The sequence below is a fragment of the Mesoplodon bidens genome (genome assembly GCF_964165515.1).
Source record: "Mesoplodon bidens genome assembly, chromosome: 19".
NCBI classification, from domain to species: domain Eukaryota; kingdom Metazoa; phylum Chordata; class Mammalia; order Artiodactyla; family Ziphiidae; genus Mesoplodon; species Mesoplodon bidens.
This window is the reverse complement of record NC_138179.1, coordinates 49,685,579-49,703,960: the sequence shown is the minus strand read 5'-3', so window position 1 is coordinate 49,703,960 and position 18,382 is coordinate 49,685,579. Positions and strand designations below refer to the sequence as shown.

Below are 18,382 nucleotides of genomic sequence, written 5' to 3'. Positions count from 1 at the left end.
AGTAAAAGGAAAAACCTACGTTCACACAATACCTGCCTGTGAATGTCTGGAAACTACTTAAATGTCCCTCAGCTGGGAAATGGATTTAAAAACTATGGTTCACCCATACAATGGACTATTTTTCAGCAATATAAAGGAACAAACTATTCATATAAGCAACAACATGTATGAATTTCAAACACATTATGCTAAGTGAAAGAAACCATACTGAAGAAGTTGTGTCATTCTGTTTATACAGCATGTGGAAAAAGCAAAATTAGAGAAAAGAAAACTGACTGGTGGTTGATAGGGGCTGTAGACTGACTGTGGTGGTGGCTACATTATGATACATTTTTTTAAAATATTTATTTATTTATTTATCTATTTACCTATTTATTTATTTATTTTGGCTGCGCCGGGTCTTAGTTGCCACACGGGACTTCTTAGATGCGGCAATATGAACTCTTAGTTGTGGCATGCATGTAGGATCTAGTTCCCCAACCAAGGATTGAACCTGGGCCCCCTGCATTGGAAGGTGAAGTCTTACCCACTGGACCACCAGGGAAGTCCCCTATGATACATTTTGTTAAAACACAAACTATACACATTTAAAATGGGTAAATTTCACCTATAATGGAAAATAATCTGAAAAAGAATATTTATATGTATAATTGAATCACTTTGCTGTACACCTGAAACTAACAACACTGTAAATGAACTATCCTTCAATTTTTAATAAATAAATAAATAAAATGGGTGAATTTCACTACATCTTAATTATACTTTAATTTTTTGAAAAAGGGTGGGAAAAGCCAGTATTTCTACATTTCCACCCTTAAAAAAAATATTTTTAAGCATTAAAAAAGCTTAAATCCTATTCTGTAAACACACTATAGTGGTAGTTACTTGCATCTATACATGTGTTAAAATAAAAATCAATATTACTCTATGATAGTTTTTAAAATTAAATAAAACAAAGTAAAAAACATGCATAGACAGCTCTAGAATACATACGAGGCTGATTCTAGAGGTTAACTCAGAAACCTAAGTGTCTAAGAGACAAGAGATGAGATGGAGGCCCTGATTTTAACTGCATGGTTTTTTTTTTTGAATTTTATACTTAACTACTCTAATACTCATACCCTAATAGAAATCATAATCATTTTGTGTTTACCTCTCAATATTTAAAATGAAAGCTATATGTATTTTTGAATCAATACCACTTTAAAATAGATTTTAAAATACTTCCCCAGAAATGTATTTTAAATGGTGTCGATTCAAAAATACATATAGTTATAACACAGACATAGGGAACAAACTTATGGATACCAAGGGGGAAGTGGGTGGTGGGAGGAACTAGGAGATTGGGACTGACGTATATACACTACTGATACTATGTATAAAGTAGACAACTGATGAGAGCCTCCTGTGTAGAGCAGGGAACTCTACTTAGTGCTCGGTGGTGACCTACATGGGAGGGAAATCTGAGAAAGAGGGGATAGGGGATTCGTATAGGTGATTCATTTTGCTGTACGGTAGAAACTAACAACATTGTAAAGCAACTATACTCCAATAAAAAACAATTTTAAAAAATGTTTAAACAATAAATAAGTATAGTTATGTATTATGCTGCGTTACTTTGTGACTTTTTTCCCAGAAGGAAAAGGTAAGAGGGGGAACACTGGGAGAAGAATATCACATTTTCCACAGCTATTACAAATTTAAATTGCAGATGATATTCACCGTAACACTTCTTTTATATTTTATTTATTTATTTTTGCGGTACGCGCGGGCCTCTCACTGTTGTGGCCTCTCCCGTTGCGGAGCACAGGCTCCGGACGTGCAGGCTCAGCGGCCATGGCTCACGGGCCCAGCCGCTCCGCGGCATGTGGGATCTTCCCGGACCGGGGTACAAACCCGTGTCCCCTGCATCGGCAGGCAGACTCTCAACCACTGCACCACCAGGGAAGCCCTAAGTCCTATTTTTATTACTAATTTGCTGTTTGATCTCATACAAATCATGTTATAGTTCTCATCCATTCTGCACTCATTTTTAAAATGAAGAATTTGAACTAGACACTCTTTTATGCTGTTTCTTGGTCTAAAAGTCCACGAATTTGCAGATTTAAACTGAATTAAATGTACCCTATAGGAAAAGAAAGGCTGACATTTAAAATTTGTTACTACAAAAACATAATTACCATCAATTTCCACAAAAGCAAAATGTTAACCACAAAGCCAATAATCCTTGGTGGTGAAGCATAAAACATCTTTCATCTACCACCAAAATAAACGTGATGACATGAAAATCAAGTAAAAGCTAGCAATAATCTAGGTGACCCTGGGTTTGGTATTGACTTTTTACATACTACACCAAAGGCATGATGCATGAAAGAAATAATTGATAAGTTTGGACTTTATTAAAATGTGTAACTTCTGCTCTGTGAAAGACACTGTCAAGAGAATAAGAAGACAAGGCACAAATCAGGAGAAAATATCTGCAAAAAACCCACATCTGATAAAGGGCTATTATCCAAAATATACAAAGAACTCAAACAATAAGAAAACAACTCAATTAAAAACTGAGCAAAATATCTAAACTGATACCTCACCAAAAAATATATACGTATAGCAAATAGTATATGAGAAGGTGCTCAACATCTTATTTCGTTAGGGAATTGCAAGTTAAAATGAAATACCACTACATATTAGAATGGCTAACATCCAAGACACTGAAAACACCAAATGCTAGAAAGGATGTGGGAGCAACAGGAATTCTCATTCACTGCTGGTGGGAAAGCAAAATAATACTCTGGAAGATAGTTTGGCAGTTTCTTACAAAACTAAACATAGCCTTACCACACGATCCAGCAATTGCATTCCTTGGTATTTATCCAAATGCATTTAAAACTTATATCAAACAAAATCCTGCACATGACAGTTATAGTAGTTTTATTCATAATTGCTATAACTTGGAAACAACCAAGATGTCGAATAGATGAACAGATTAACCGTGGTACATCCATGCAATAGAATATTATTCAGCACTAAAAAAGAAATGAACTATCAAGCCACAAAAAGACACAGAGGTATCTTGAACACATATTATTAATACTAAGTGAGAGACACCAACCTGAAAGGTTATAAACTGTTATGACTCCAAATATGTAACATTCTGGAAAAAGCAATACTATGGAAACAGTTAAAAACAAAACAAAACAAAACAAAACAAAACAAAACAGTGGTTGCCAGGGGCTTAAAGGGGAAGAAGGGATAAATAGATGGAGCATAGGAAATTTTTAGGACAGTGAAACTGTCTTGTATGATACTATAATGGTGGATACAGGTCATTATACTACATTTGTTAAAACCACTGAACTACACCAAGAGTGAACCCTAATGTAAACTACAACCTTGGTTGATAATCGTGTGTCAATGCTGGTTCACCTCTTGTAACAAATGTACCACTCTGGTGGGAATTGCTGATGACAGTTGATGTGAAGGGGGGAATGGATATATGGGAACTCTGAACTTTGAGCTCAACTTTGCTGTGAATCTAAAACTGCTCTAGGGCTTCCCTGGTGGCGCAGTGGTTGAGTCCGCCTGCCGATGCAGGGGACACGGGTTCGTGCCCCGGTCTGGGAAGATCCCACATGCCGCAGAGCGGCTAGGCCCGTGAGCCTTGGCTGCTGAGCCTGCGCGTCTGGAGCCTGTGCTCCGCAATGGGAAAGGCCACAACAGTGAGAGGCCCGCGTACCGCAAAAAAAAAAAAAAAAACAAAACTGCTCTAAAAAATAAAGTCTGTATATTTTTTATAAGTAGCAACAAAAAAAGTTAATAACTTGAGTAAACCCATAGTCAAAATTTCTAAAGCATTTCTTCAAAACAGTATGTCCATTTAAAAACCTGACTACAGGGCTTCCCCGGTGGCGCAGTGGTTGGGAGTCCGCCTGCCAATGCAGGGGACACGGGTTTGAGCCCTGGTCCGGGAGGATTCCACGTGCCACGGAGCAGCTAAGCCTATGCGCCACAGCTGCTGAGCCTGCGCTCTAGAGCCTGTGAGCCACAACTACTGAAGCGCACATGCCTACAGCCCGAGCTCCGCAGCGAGAGGCCACTGCAGTGAGAAGCCTGTGCACCCGCAATGAAGAGTGGCCCCCACTCGCCGCAACTAGAGAAAGCTGCATGCAGCAACGGGGACCCAACGTAGCCAAAAATAAATAATAAATAAATAAATTTATTTTTTAAAAAAACCTGACTACAAAATTGTTAAGTTGATAACAATGATTACCTCTAAGAAATGAAATGGAGAATGCAGCACTTTCTTTCACTTTTTACTTTGTTACAATGTAGCCTGAACTTTTAAACAATATCCACTTTCACATTTGTACTACTTGTTCTGTTTTCGTTTTGGGTTTTTTTTTTTTTTTTTTTTTTTTTGCTTGTTAAAAACTTTTTAACTGCTTTATTAACTTTACATTTTTCCAGGCAAATGGGTGAAACTGTACTGTTGACAGAAACTTAGATTGGGTGCCAAGGCAATCTCTAATTAGAAGCTGGTAACACCTGACACATGGAAATCACATAAGGTTCACGGCAAAGGGATCAGTAAAGGCATATCAGGAAAATGCAAGGAAAAAGAAAACAACATTGGGAATCACAGTATTAATCTCAAGGGAAATGGCAGGAGTCAAGGCATAAGGCAAAATTCATCATGATGGTCATGGTGATTAGAGGGCTCCCCTACAAGTATACAAAGACAATTCCTCAACTGCAGCTCCCCAAGTTTTCTCCTGATTTCTCTCATCCCGTCCATTAACATTTCCATCTCCATCCATCCCATCACTGACCTGTCTACTGGGTATGGCCCACTGGAAGTTACAGGCAACTCGGTGAGCCTTTCCCTGTGTATTATTTCCTGCTGGCTGGTGGCCTTCGCCCCCTCCCAAAGGGGGGTCTTCCTCTCCATTCTGCATGGGCTGCTCCATTTCTTCATTTTCCTAGGCCTATCCTTGCTGTCTCTTGCTTCTCCGATTCTCGCCACGAGTGCACTGCCACAACACTTATACCCACAGACCTGCTCCACTTCCCCTGGAGGGACGAAGGCTGCTTTGCTCTGCCGCTCCCAGTCATGTGAGGGCACCACGTCACTGCCAAGCTCACCCCCCAACTCCTGTAGCCAGTGCAGCAGGAGTGCACCCCTCTTGCCTCAAGCACACACACAGAAAACTCCCTGTATTACTGTTTTTAATAATACATTTTAATAAAAGGGGCACAATGTTCTAAAAAATTAAAGACGTTATTAGCACAAAGATTCCTTACCTGTGACAAGAGGCTACTGGACTACATGCTATATCTAGGTATAAGATTAAAGTTCTACCTACAAGTTGAGTTAACAGAATGTCTGGGAAAAAGTATTTAACAAAAAACACCCCATTAAGGGCATAATTTGAACAGTGCAAATCACCTTTCTTTTCCGTCCACACCACGCAGCTTGTGGGATCTTAGTTCCCCGACCAGGGATTGAACGCAGGCCACCACAATGAAAGCACTGAGTCCTAACCACTGGACAACCAGGGAATCCCACAAATCACCTTCAAAAGACTGAAAAAATTAGGGGACAAGGGCAAGGATGTGGAAATACTGAGTCCTTGCAACAGTTAAAAAATCACCTTGTATAAACAAGCCTCTTCTCTCTTTATTTACATAAAAGGACATGTTATTCTAACCCAACACATAATATTCACTAATTTTTTGTCATTTACTAGGAAGTGTTCCGGCACAGGACACACAGATAAAGAAAGAGTGCCTGGACTTAAGGAATATGCCTTATGGAGAAGGAAATAGCTAAACAGTGAATTACAATATGGTTAAGTGCCATAACAGAGATGTAAATGAAGAGCTGGGGGAGCATAGACTAGGAGTATCAAGCAAGACTTCAAAGTGGAAGGAGGGCTGGATCATAGCCAGGTGCAGGTGGAGTGTGGAGACTCTTCCACTGAGAAGTATAAGGCTGGCTTTGTAGAGCACAGGATTTATTCTCTGATCTATGATTTACGCTATATGCAGCTAGTAGAGGTCTTTAAGAAAGAGAGTGGTATAGTAAGGTTGGCTTTTTAAAACTGTTTATTATGATTTTTTTTTAAGGAGGTGCGAGGAGGGCCAAATATACAGAAAACAAAGGGGGAGCTGGAAAAGATCAAAGACAATGGAGATTTGGAGGGAATTGCCTTGAAGACTAGATAGCTCCTTCCTCAAAGAAGAGTTAAGAAGGACTATATTTTTGTTGGGCATGAAGGTGGTCAAAGAAGATATATGAAACTCTTCCTTTTTCTTTAGCAAAGGACGCAAGTAGTCCCTTGTTTCCCCCGAAACAGATCATTTAAAGCAAATCTTTCTTACCTATAGGAACAATGTTAAATTTTGGATCCTAATGAAGGCTTTTATATCAAGTAAGTCATAAATTTATCTAACAATGTCCCAAACACAAATGTACAAGTCAAACAGTTTGCTTTAAAAGATTAAATATACAATAAACATAATATATATATAGGTACTTAAGATAAATTGAAATACTTATTAATTACTCAAAATTAATGACAATTATAACACTAACTAATTTTGCTCAATGTCAAGAAGAATCTAAGGAGCCATGACAACTAAATGTAATGTGATATCCTGTATGGGATCCTGGAATAGAAAAAGGACATTAGGGGAATACTAAGGATATCTGAATAAAGTTAATAATAATGTATCAAGGGAATTCCCTGGCAGTCCAGTGGTTAAAACTCCACACATCCAATGCAGGGGGCGCGGGTTCGTTCCCTGGTCGGGGAACTAAGATCCCACATGCTTCTCCGTGCAGCCAAACGCTACTACTACTACTACTACTGCTACTGCTACTGCTACTGCTACTGCTACTGCTACTGCTACTACTACTACTACTAATAATAATAATATATCGATATTGGCTCATTAGTACAAATATGCCATGCTAATGTAAAATGTTAACAGCAGGGGAAAATGGGCACAAAGTATATGAGGTGTTATGTGTATGTATATGAACTCTGTACCATCTTAGCAATCTTTCTGTAAATCTAAAACTGTACTAAAATAAAACGTTTATTTAAAAAAAAAAGTTTTGGGAAGGGTCAACACAACTCCATACATACAGACATGTACAGCTTCTTTGAGCTTTATAAAATACCTTTAGAAACCTTATCCTAAGGTTATTAGGATAAGCTCAGGAGATACTCAATACAGGATTTGGGAATCAGCTGAATTTAGGGGATTTTTTTTTTTATCATCCCTATTTTACAAACAAGAGAACTGATACATAAACAGATACAGAGATTGTCACAAATTCAAAAAGGCTTCTGATTCTTAGTCCCATATTCTTCCACTGTATTCCCATACAAAGCCCAAAGATTAAAAAAAAATAACCTTGCCTCCATAATTCTGAAATAATATTCCCTATAGAAAGCAGAGTTAGTCAAAACCTAGTTATCAATATATAAAAGAGATAACTAATAAGAACCTGCTGTATAGCACAGAGAACTCTACTTAATACTCTGTAAGGGCCTATATGGGAAAAGAATCTTTAAAAAAAAAAAAGTGGATATATGTATATGTATAGCTGTACACCTGAAACTAACACAACACTGTAAATCAACTATACTCCAAATAAAAATTAAAAACAAAAAACAAAAAACCCAGTTATCACAAGAGACACGGAAAGACTGAGGATGTGTTATACATTAGAGGAGACAAAGAATAGCAAAATGTAATCAATGTGGAATCCTGGATGGGATTCTGGAACAGAAAAAGGACATCAGTAGAAAAAGTGGTAAAATTCAAATAAGCTCTATGGTTTAGTTAATACTATTTTACCAACGTTAATTTCCTAGTTTTGATAATTATATTATGGTTATTGTACAAATACTGTAGCAGGAGAAGTTGGGTGAGTGATATACCAAAACCCTTCATACTATTTTTGGGACCATTCCATATGTCTAAAATAAGTTTAAAATAAATTAGTTTAAAATAAAAACAAAAATCTTTTAGTTATTATTATTATTGAAAGCATATTATTATGAGAAAACAATCAAAATGCTGAAAAATGTGCTTGCATGCTACCGTTGGAAAGGTAGAATGGAGAATGCTTGTATATATTAAGTAACTCTGAAAGAACCCACATATAATTGGAAATAGTGGTTGTCTTTGAGGTTAAGTGGTTTAACTTTTCATTCTGAATCCTTTTGTCCCTTCTGAATGTCGTACTAGAAAAGCAAAACGAAGAAGAAAGGAAGGGATATAAAAAGTGATTTCAAACTCCCAGGGCACAAACTATGATAGTAGTAGCAGTGATGATGATGATGATGATAATGATATTTTATTTCTTGCCTCTCTCCCCCACAAAAATTTTTTTCAAGTCATTCAGATGAACTTAGTAAGATCCTTCTTTCCAAAAATAGTCAGTATGGCATCTGATTATCTGAAGACAGCAACAGGGATTTGAAGAGAAGTAATTTTTTCTGCTTTACCCTGCTTTCAAAGCCACATTTAGATCTCTCAAATCCCGTTAGAGCTAGAATGATCATATCATACAAACCAGGGCACTCTGAGAGTAAAAGGGAGTGCTAATCGTAATTAATTAGCCAGGACAAGAAGCATAAACCAAACACTGGGTCATCCTAGTGAAAATTCACAGATCCTGTGTTAGAGCATTCTTAAAATTTGGTTTCAATGATGACTGCTTTGAACACTTATTCCATTGTCTAAATCAACTCTTCCTTTCTAAATATTACCTGCTTTCAGAATTCAAATATAGTTTTTCATTTATGCTGATCAGAAATGTAAGTTCAAAAAGATTAGACACGCACACACCAAAAAATGTGTCAAAGATTTTTAAATGCACATACATGTATACATACACCCAGCTGACTTTCCTTCAACTGCTTCTTCTCTCAAAAAAGTATCAACTTGTGGTAGGTCTAACTACAAATGAATAGAACCTGACTGACTTGCATGTCATTAAAGTACACGGTAGCTCCAGTTCCTTACAGGTCAAGGATTCTGCTTCCAAGCACAGGACAAATGTGGAAACTTCTCATTACAAATTTAGCTGTAGTGATCATTTAAATATAAATAGAGACAGGAGTTGCCCTAAATTTATCCATATAAATAATCTTGTTTTTTGCTAACCAGTGCTAATTTCGGAATCCACATAATCCCACAGCTATACCTTTTCCAGTGATTAACTATATGGTAATTAATAGGGAAAATTAGAGTTAAAGAAAAGTGTGGGACAATTCTTTAAGGATCACAACAAACAGCCCATAATTTCAAATAGGAAAACACAATATTTAAGACCCTAAAGAGGTGAGTCTCTTCCATCCTCCTATGACTATTAAAATTTAATACCATTTCTTAAAAAAAAAAAATAATGAAAAATATTACTCACAGTCAAAGTCAGCAGATCCAAAGTTCTGATCTGAATAGTCAAATCAATTATTAACACAAGGATTATACAGACTGAGATTTTAAATCCTGTCTGGCTTTTCCCATCTAGACTAGGTATGAGCCAAGTTTAAAAGTTTTACCTTTGGCAGTTTATTGTACCACTCATGCTAACCTTATCTTAGCACCTGACTTTGGCTATTTAGCTGCATACTGTAGATGTTCCTGTCTCTCTCTGCTCCAAATCTCCCCAACCAAAATTTATCTTTTGTACTGTATTTACCATTATCCCCTGAGAGACTGTCTAATGTCTCCAAGTGTATATATTAATCATAGCCCTACATCACAACTCAAATAACATACTTGTTTATAATCTGGACTTTCTAAATACAAAACATATAAATGATGCTGATTCCACCTGCCATGGACCTAAAATAGTTTTGTTTAGCAGACAGAGCCATACAGAACAGCTTCATATTTCATCTATGAACAAAAACAGTCCTCCTGTCAACAATATGAGAATTCATCTCTGTCTCCCTCTGCCCTACTCATTCCAAATAAACTAATTCTAGTATTACCTTAATTCAGAAAGAAAATGTCTCAGGATGAAAAACCTATCCAAAAAGAAATGGACATTCTGGGACTTCTCTGGCAGTCCAGTGGTTAGGACTCCACGCTTTCACTGCTAAGGGCCCAGGTTCTATCACTGGTTGGGGAGCTAAGATCCCACAAGCCACTTGGCCAAAAAAAAAAAAAAAAAAAGAAAAAAGAAAAGAAAAGGACATTCTGGGGGATTATTGATGTTATTTTATTAGTATATTTAAAATTTATTTCTATTTAGAAAGTAGACAGAAACACCATTGTGGTCAATTCCTCAAAAACCCCAGTTCTTCACTACTGTTTTCTTAATGATATAGTCTGATTTCCAATGACTTCCAGTACATTACTGTAAAGCCAAAGATCTCTGAAGTCAGAGACACCAGAAATCAAATCATTACTATCTGCTAGCTGTATAACCTTGGGCAGATTACCAAACCACTCTCTGGGCTTAGGTCTGTTTCCCCAGCTGTAAATTCCAGATGATCACACTACAGTATTACTGCATAGGTTTTGAGACTTAAAGAGTTACAAAATAATGAATTATTATTTTAAGGTACTGTTGAGGCCAGTCAGTAACCCAGAAGAATAAATTCACTTATTAAACTTAACTCTATGTAATCTGGTAGGAAACATAACTGGCTAAGCCATCTCAGTAAATATCTAAGAACTTGAAAACACATTACACTGAGTCAAGGGTATAAGCATATCACACACTCGTCTAAAAATACACGTACAGGGCTTCCCTGGTGGCGCAGTGGTTGAGAGTCCGCCTGCCGATGCAGGGGACACGGGTTCGTGCCCTGGTCCGGGAAGATCCCACGTGCCGCGGAGCGGCTGGGCCCGTGAGCCATGGCCGCTTAGCCTGCGCGTCCGGAGCCTGTGCTCCGCAACGGGAGAGGCCACAGCAGTGAGAGGCCCACGTAACGCAAAAAAAATAAATAAATAAAAAGTAAATAAATAAATAAATAAAAATACACGTACATCTGTTTGACATATCAAATTTTCTGGATAATTTGACTAGAACAAGAAAGGACTCGTTTCCAAAAACTCATTACACTGAAAAACTAGGAACTTTTTAAAACCCCATAGGAGAAGTCAACCTTTTTCAGAAATGCAGGCAAAGTCAGTAAACAATTTTTGAGGCATTCAAAAAGATATGGAGACAATAGTTAAAAAGTCCTCTGAGGGGCTTCCCTGGTGGCACAGTGGTTAAGAATCCACCTGCCAATGCAGGGGACAGGGGTTCGAGCCCTGGTCCAGGAAAATCCCACGTGCCTCGGAGCAACTAAGCCCATGCGCCACAACTTCTGAGCCTGCGTGGCACAACTACTGAAGCCCATGCGCAGCAACGAAGACCCACCCAACGCAGCCAAAGATAGACAGATAAATAGACAGAAAAAATAAATTAATTAATTAAAAAAAAAGAAGTCCTCTGAGACCCATAGCAATGCTTATTATTTTTCACCACTGGCTGGTATGATAAATGTCTATCTATTTAGACGTTTGACTAAAATTCTGCACTAGTCCAAGGAAAAACAATGTGTATGCACAACGTGTTACACAAAAGGAAACTCACAACTAAAAGACTGCTGAGGGCTTCCCTGGTGGCGCAGTGATTGAGAGTCCGCCTGCCGATGCAGGGGACACGGGTTCGTGCCCCGGTCCGGGAAGATCCCACATGCCGCAGAGCGGCTGGGCCTGTGAGCCATGGCTGCTGACCCTGTGCGTCTGGAGCCTGTGCTCCGCAACGGGAGAGGCCACAACAGTGAGAGGCCCGTGTACCGAAAAAAAAAAAAAAAAAAAAGACTGCTGAAATTATATACAATATAAAATAAAGTGAGCTTATAACTCTCCGTAAGAAAACCACCACACTTGAAATATCCTTCAACTGGCTTTAGGATGTTACAGAACTAATAGTTCAACCTAGATAATCCACAGCACAGCAGGAAGTTGAGCCACCAAGTCTGGACATTCTTCTTAGACTCTATGAAGTCTTTCCTTCCTACATACATGCCTCTACTTAACCATTAATTCAAATACCTGAGCAACCTGTAGGTGCCAGACCCTGACTCAATACTAGAAAAATGAATAAAACAAGAAAGACTGCATTCAAGGAGTTCCACGTCCAGGGAGATGAGACAAATTATAAGTATTATTATAATAAGTATTACAAAGTATACCATAGGAGAAATAAAACAACACAGTGGTTAAAGGCTGAGACTGGTCCAAACTACTTGAAACCTACTTCTTCGACTCACTAGCTGTGTGAAGTGGGTAAGTTTTTCTTTTGTAAAATGGGGATAAAAATAAAACCCACCTTACCAGGGGATTACATGAGATAATAATGCATACCACAGTTCCTAACAGAGAGCACTCTGTACTGTTAGCTACTACTATTACTAACAAAAGTGTTGTTACTGAAATATGACCAAAGTGCTGCGGGAGCACAGAAAATGAAGCAACTAACTCTGCCTAGGGAAGACGTCAGAGACAACAGCAAATTGAGTCTTGAAGAATGAGTGGTAAGGGGACTTCCCTGGTGGGCCGGCGGATAAGACTCCCTGCTCCCAATGCAGGGGGCCTGGGTTCAATCCCTGGTCAGGGAACTAGATCCCACACGCATGCCGCAACTAAGGAGCCTGCCTGCCGAAACTAAGACCTGATGCAACCAAATAAATAAATAAATAAATAATGTTAAAAAAAGAATAAGTAGTAGGAATTCCAGACAGGTAAGAGCATACGCAAAAACAAAAAACAATGAAAGAGCCTAGCATGTCCAGATAATAACATAAACTACAAGATGGCAGGACAGGACAATGAGGGGGAAGAAAAGAAATACACCTGTTACAATGGCACCAGATGCTTAAGAGTCTTAGAAACCAAGTTAGTGCGTTTGTATCTTATACTTGAAACAATCAGGAAAGACAGGAAAAGTTATATTTTAGGAGAAAACAAGGTTCAAAACTGAGTTTACCATGTGGCCTCAATTTCTCAGTTTTCTCTTCCATAAAATGAAGGATACCACCACCTGGTTTGGATGGTTACTTAGATTAGATAAATATCTCCAAAATGCCTTGGCACAAGGCCTGGCATGTAAAACTACTCAAAAAATAGTAGCTGATAGTAGCATCATTAGATTCCACAGCAGTCAACTTTTCATGCCATAATGGTCATGGATAAGTTTTTGGTACCCTAATTTGACAGTACCCTGTAGAAGTACCACTCTTCTCTGCCATCTACTCTTTTACTGGAACAAATTAACAAAATGGGCTAATTTTTAAAAAATCTTCTTTTCTTATCCTTTTATGATGCTGTGCTAACAAACAGGCACTCAATAAATGTTCGGGAAATGGAATGGAATTTCTGGTAGGCCTATAAACAGAAGAAAGGCAAGCAAGAAGTCATGAAGAACCAATTAAGCTTGTAACACTGAGATGGTTATGGGAAAAAAAATATTTAATGATAAGCATACCAACTATTTCCTACCAGTTAGTTAACTGGTAGAAAATGTTGCTATGTATTAAAAGAAACAATGCTTTGCATAATGTAGACAATACCAACACTCATCTCCTCAAAAAGAGGCCAAACTATGTACCACAGCAGAAAGAATGCTACAAAAGAAATCAGAAGATTAAAGTTCAAAACTCAGCTCTGTACTAGGCAAATACTTAATTTATCCTCAGTTTCTTCATCTATGAAAGACTTACTACCTATACTACTTATCTTGCTGAGTTACTGGGAGAATTAGACAAGAATGTATACAAGGGCACGTATTAAACCATGACAGTATGCAACTACACAATATTACCATTCTAATATCCAGGTTAGATGATTTTACAACACCCTGGTGCCTCAGTTCCCTAACTTCCTTTCCTATAATGATCTTGACCTCCATTCTACCTTAGCCATTTCACTCTCATGGTCATTACTAATAATTTCAACCCTTCCATAATCTCTACTTCAAACACCACAACCTTCTGTCCTTCCAGCTCATTCCCTCTAGTACCTCCACTCCAACAAGCCTTAAACCCCATCAGAACCTACAATCCACAATCCATTGATCCAACTTTTTTCCTCTACCCTCCACCCCAAAAGTCCTCACTTATCTCTCTGCCACGCTTAAAACCACATCGCCCATTATTATAATCACTCCCTTGTATACGCCCTCTACTCCCTTGCCCCCACTCACATTAATTTTGGTTAATGGAGACTGGTTATCACAGCTTTAACTGTTATGTATAGCACATCTAACACAACTGTATCTAAATCAATCTTCCTATGTCTATTCCCTTGCTTAAACAACACCTTAAATAGCCAGTACATGCCTGCCTACAGCATTGAAATAAAACTTACTTTTGTATCCCCAGCTTTCACTTTTCCCCTATTCCCAATGTTTTTTTATTCGTTGTCCTAAAAAAACCAATTCTGCTAGTTCCACTTCTATACTTTTACCCTATTTTCTCCAACTGAATGCCTCCCATTCTTTTCCTTTGCAAGGATGCAAACCCACCTTTCAAGACCCAGTTTAAATGCTAATTTCTTCATAAAGGCACACCTAGTTATTCCATTTTAAGGGCTCTCTCTTTTCCTTAGGGTTTTGCATACTGACTATAATACTATTCATCTGATAATCATGCTAGTCTTGTGTGTAATAAACTTAATATTATTACTTTTGTTATCTTTCCAGCTAAAACAATAGCTCCTTGAAAAACACCACTTCTTAACCAACTCCACCACATAATCATACATACTATTCTCAGTACAACCCCTATTCAAATACTGTTTTAACAATTTTTTAAATTAGCTTATATTCTAAAAAATATTCTTGAAGTAAATAAACTCCTTCGCATCTTTTGTGCAGATGATACCCTGAAGTAGTATTAAACCAATTAAATTTTCAACCACTTTTGCCCCTCCTTTTAAAATACTCCATAATTTTTACTCATAGCAACAAGAGAAGTTATTGACACTACAGCATATAATTCACAAGCATCAGCTTTAGTTTCTTCTATAGTCAAGACCTAAAGTATCAAATTAATTTCTTGATTTTTTATCAGTACTGCCTATAAAGAGGGTGAAAAATTAAGCTGTTCTTCTCTCATCAACTCTGGAAAAATACTATTACATGAACCATGAGATACGAACACCAACTTTTCCAAAAATCATTATTTAAAACGTCAGATACAAAACATGATTGGACTTCCCTGGCAGCGCAGTGGTTAAGAATCCACCTGCCAATGCAGGGGACACGGGTTCAAGCCCTAGTCTGGGAAGATCCCACATGCCACGGAGCAACTAAGCCCGTGCACCACAACTGCTGAGCCTGCGCGCCACAACTACTGAGCCCAAGCATCACAACTACTGAAGCCCACGCGCCTAGAACCCGTGCTCCACAACAACAGAAGCCACCACAATGAGAAGCCCGCGCACCGCAACGAAGAGTAGCCCCAGCTTGCCGAAGCTAGAGAAAGCCCCCGCGCAGCAACAAAAACCCAACACAGCCAAAAATATATAAATAAATTTATTTATTTATTTTTTAAAACACCATGATCAATGACTTTTCTCTATTACAACTTTAAACCTGGAGAGCTATTTTGTATTTCAGTTCTATAAAACACAGCAATAAATTGAAATTCCCTCTCGAAATCAATGTAATTGCCAAGGAGTGGCAAGGATGACAAAAAATTGGAACCTCATGAGATGAGAGTAAATGTAATATTACAAAGATAACTTTCTGGTTGCTTGACTGACACAAAACACAAGATTTATCTTACCCTAACATTGTCAGTAAAAAGAAGAATTAAGGCAAGAAACAGGAAACTCGTGGTTTTGGGTCCTAACTTTAATTTCTTACTTTCTATAGCACTTACTAAAACATTATGTGCTATTAACCTATGTACAATGCCAAACCAACTTTAGCTATACTTTTTTCCCCATACATTCCTAAATTAGTATAAAATACTAAGTGTATGTTAAATCCCAAAGATATCATTTTGTGTAAGAATGACAACACAGTATATTCAGCCTGAGCGTATTTAATTTTTTGCACTGATTAATACAATATGCATTAAGCACATTTGGTTAGACTTCCAAGTTAAATGGACAATTCATTTTTTATAACTGGAAAATCATTACAACATCTTCTGGTATTCACTGCAATATCAAATCAATGCCTTCTTTCAGGATTTGTGGTGGTCATTTGTAATTCCTTTGGTAATTGCCATGAGTCAGCTTTCACTTAATACTAAATGGCAATGCTAATATGAAAAGAGAATGCCAGGCATACAAGCAAAAGTACCAAGTTGTTTCAGGAAGGAATTTGAATAGAATTCAAGAACTGGATGTCTACCTCAAGCTGGAATCCATTTTCATTAATAAAATATTAGAAACTTATTAAATCACAAGAACAAAAATGAAACCTCTACATGGGTTTCAAATCCATAATTCAAGATTTCATGAACTTCTGCTACAACTTTTCCAAAAATGGTAATCTTGACCACATCAAGAAAACAGACTGTCCTTTATTCATTTTATCATGTACCCAAATAGATTGAATTTATATGGAAATTATCTCAGCAATGAAGCAGCACAATCAGGAGAGCTAATTATATACGTTTTAAAAAAAAATTAAGTCACAAACTTTTGTTGTGGTTATATAACTTAAAGACCTGAGAAAATGCGATAAAAGAATCCTTCGCAGTACTTTAATGAGAATTCTGTGACGCATACAGACTAAAAGGAAGGAATACAACAGGAACACCTGTTTTTCTATAATTTTGACGGCACTCAGCCTAATGATATATTTGTCTAGATCTGTTTCTTCTTGGTCTTCCATGCCTACTTCGAAAACAAATAAATAAGGGTACCATCACATGGAACGCTATGATCACACTTCTCGCCAACCCCATCCTCCCTTCAATGCAAATTGTAAGTGTCTCTATGATGTTATTCCTTAATATGTCCCCACGTTTTTAAGTGCCTTTTGCCTTAAATATATACCCTCTACCCTTCAAATCACCACCAGGGAGCTTTCCTCTATGCCGACCTTTCTTTGGTCACTCTTGATCCCTTGAGAATATACTAACCAATAATTTTGCATTTGCTAATAATAATCATGCCAATTCATCATCAGTATTTTGAAATTTGTACAGCCTTGGTTCCAATCCTTTCCACCTATCATAATGTATATGGGAAATGAAACAGTAATGATTTTGCATAAGTTTCAGTCTCCCAAGCAAAGGTGACAATGATTTTCATAGCTAGTGGCATCTTTCAGATGATAGGAAACACAGGAAACAGAGATTAGAACACTTGCCCATGTGTGATCTCTGGCATGCCTGCATTAGAATGCCAACTCTATTACAAAGACCCACACAGAAAATATATTAATATGTTTTATGACCTAAATATTTTAAAACTGTAAACCTCCCAACTTAATGGTCTCAATTAAGAATTATCTGAAGGTCACATCCTGGTATCATATATGAAACACAAAAAGGAATCCTACAAACATACCACATAAAACTAATACATGACTTGCTTATTGCTGTGTACCATTATGATTACTATATAGGTTATAGGGAGTTCTTGGGTAATTTTTACATTTTTATTATCACCTTTAAGATAGTTGTTTCTCTCATTATCACTCACTGATCTATTATTGTAGCTCCTTTTCATTAGAAATCTAATGCAGAATACATTCAGAACAAGAAGAAATGAGAGACTACTCTAAATCACCAGTCCTCTGCAGGTACACAAGCTGAAGAACATTTCCTAACATTCAGCTGCATCATCATTAATAGCTGCGCAACCACTAAATGCTAAGCAGTGTGTACACCTCATAGCTGTACATCACTGTACAAATAATACTTTCTTTAGTGAACTTGTAGTTCAAAGTGTTGAACACATCTATATTGTAAATTATACTATGTTATTTTCCATTAGTTTGTGTAACATTTCAATCTGTGAACAAGTATGCCTTAATCTGGTAAACGTAGACAGAAGTCATGTCTCATTCAGAAATTGAGGTCAGATTCTTAAAGGAGTAGTTAAAACTCTTAAAACATTAAAAAAATAAATACATCAGCCTAAATCACAAAGACTTCCAAAGATAAAATACCACAAAGACTTCCAAAGATAAAATACCACTTAAAAGGGGTACACAAAAGAATGTCTGAACTAAAACATGTTAACAATATACCCTGTACGACAAGGTGTAACTTATCACTGTCACGAGCCTCCCTAGAAGCCTTGGGAGACCAACGAGAAACAGATCTGCACAAAACGGAACAGAGTAAAAACTGTAATTGTATCACCTCTCTAAAAGCTCATTTATTCTTTGTGA

At 37.4% G+C, this 18,382-nt stretch overlaps 1 protein-coding gene and 1 pseudogene across 5 annotated transcripts in view; both read right to left on the bottom strand.

Annotated features, from left to right (window-relative positions):
* The window catches only part of GPATCH8 (G-patch domain containing 8), a 101,817-nt gene that overhangs the window by 80,327 nt on the left and 3,108 nt on the right, over positions 1 to 18,382 (bottom strand). The window lies entirely within an intron of this gene.
* On the bottom strand, positions 4,670 to 5,030 carry LOC308607449 (protein BEX3-like; annotated as a pseudogene). Its single transcript has one exon. The product of its transcript is annotated as a protein BEX3-like (transcript).